General features: G+C 48.3%; 1 long non-coding RNA gene across 1 annotated transcript in view; it reads right to left on the bottom strand.

Annotated features, from left to right (window-relative positions):
* Positions 1-824, bottom strand: part of LOC114073383 — a 3052-nt gene extending 2228 nt beyond the window's left edge. The window contains exon 1 of the long non-coding RNA XR_003574318.1: positions 628-824. This is a non-coding gene — a long non-coding RNA (uncharacterized LOC114073383). The remainder of the gene's footprint in view (positions 1-627) is intronic.
* Positions 825-2316: the final 1492 nt, after the last annotated feature.

Raw genomic sequence — 2316 nt, 5'->3', positions numbered from 1 at the left:
TACGGAATGGAGGAAAACCCGGACTGGATTTTTCCCGGAGTACGGAATGGTGGAAAACCCGGACTGGATTTTTCCCGGAGTACGGAATGGGGGAAAACCCGGACTGGATTTTTCCCGGAGTACGGAATGGGGGAAAACCCGGACTGGATTTTTCCAGGAGTACGGAATGGGGGAAAACCCGGACTGGATTTCTCCTGGAGTACGGAATGGGGGAAAACCCGGACTGGATTTTTCCCAGAGTACGGAATGGGAAGGAACAAAAATAAATAAAATAAAATAAAATAAAATAAAATAAAATAAAATAAAATAAAATAAAATAAAATAAAATAAAATAAAATAAAATAAAATAAAATAAAATAAAGTAAAATAAAATAAAATAAAATAAAATAAAATAAAATAAAATAACCAACACCACAACCCAGCAGGTTTCTGGGGGAACCCAAATTATTTCTGCAGCTCAGAAGCTGCAGATCCCTAAAGCATTCCCTGGGGAACACCAAGCTTTCCACAAGCATTTCGTACTTCAATTTTGACTTCCAGCACATTTAAGGACAGTTTAAATCAGAATGACAGCACTTGGTGACAGCACAGCATTGGGTCAGGGACATCAGGACACTCAAACTGTACTCCTTACTCCCAGCAGTCAGTTCACACTTGACCAAGTCTGGGGGAGGACTTGCAGGGCCTGGAGGCTCACGCCGTGGTGTGGCACTCACATGGTGTCTGTGGCAACCATTCTGCCACTCCAGAATGTTTTCTCCTAGGAAACACACCCGTTCCACAGGTTACACACCTGACCAAAATGCAGCAAGTGCCCTCCAATCCCACCACTTGCCTTCTTGCTGTCACCACATCCTTCCCCTGAGAAGGCAGGGGGAAGTCTACAGCTGTTGGAGCAGTTCCTGGGAATGCAATAAAACTCCCTTTCTTTGGACCGCACAAGGGCATGTGCTGAGGGCACCACGCAGCTCCTGCCCCAATCCTGTCCTGTCCCCAGCCATGCCAGGAGCCCGCAGCCTCGGAAAACACGCGTGCCCGGGCTGCAGCTCCCAAGGGATGCCGCAGGGATTCAAGGACAGGGGGACACTTCCCTGTGGGTGCCGCCGGCCCCGCCAGCTCCCCCCGCGGCCGTCCCGTGGCCCCTGAGCCGCGGATGCTCCGCCACAAGGAACGGTCAGGCAGGATCCGGCAGCGCCGGGACACCGGCCACGGGCACCCGGGCACGGGCAGCAGCAGGTACCGGCTCTCCACGGAAGCCCCGGAGTGGGGAATGAGGGATTCCCTCCGCCCGCCGCCCCCCCTCTCCCAGCCGGGGAGAGGTGGCAGCTCCCTGGGAGCGCAGGGGGAAGCGATGCCGTCTGCCCTCCGAGTGTGGGACAGCACACCTGCCGGACTGCCCTCTCCCCAAAGAGCTTCCACCGAGCCATCGCTGCAAAAACCCGAATCCCAGCATTCAGGGCTCTTGGAATGTCGCTGGGAAACACCTTGTTCAAGGTGACACGTCCCTGGGAACGATTCAGACCCAAAATCGTGCTCCGTACGCAGGGGGCAAAATCCTCCCCCCTTTTTGGGTTGCCAAGCGCTCCAGCAGCAGCAGGAGCTGCCTTTGCCCATCCCAGCCGAGCCGCCCCGCACTGTCCCGAGCTCAGCTCAGCCCTTTGCCTGCTGCAAAGTTCTCCAAAACAGAGAAACACATAATCTCTTACTTGATCTTATTAACCTTAAAGATCATTTCATCAGAACCCCTTGCTTTCAGATCTCAAAGCAGTAAAACTGCTGAACACACTTCCCTCCCTCCCCACTGTGGTTCATTCCTGCCCAGTAAAACTTTTTGAATATCCAACTAATATATAATATATATATATGTCTCTATACATAAAATTGATTTTCTTCCACATCAAGATTGCTGATCATATTTTATGGAGTGTTAGGAGGTGCTGATTACCTTATTGAGAGTGTTATACATATGAGAACAGCATACTAGCACAACTTGGTTTTTAATTTCTTAAAACATCTCTCTTTTTCAACAAGGTGGCATTTAATAACATTCCTTGGAAAGTGGCACTAGGAAATGTTATTAACTTGTTCCAATCAGACTGCCTGTTCACTTGAAAGTAATAGTAAGCATTTTTTTCAGTGCAGTGACTGTGGATATAACTTTGGCATTGATGAATTCACAGTGTTCTTGACTATTACAAACATTTACAATTTTTGAATAGAAGTTTCCTTTTTTCCAAAGATAAAATTAGTTTATAATTTACAATGTTTGCTTAGCACAGCACATGCAATTTCAGGCAGTGATAAAGCTATTAGTTG

The sequence above is a fragment of the Empidonax traillii genome, unplaced genomic scaffold (genome assembly GCF_003031625.1).
Source record: "Empidonax traillii isolate 1590-97213 ecotype Southwest subspecies unplaced genomic scaffold, ASM303162v1 scaffold6271:size6289, whole genome shotgun sequence".
Lineage (NCBI taxonomy): Eukaryota > Metazoa > Chordata > Aves > Passeriformes > Tyrannidae > Empidonax > Empidonax traillii.
Note: the sequence above shows the minus strand (reverse complement) of the source record. Positions and strands in the feature narration are given on the sequence as shown.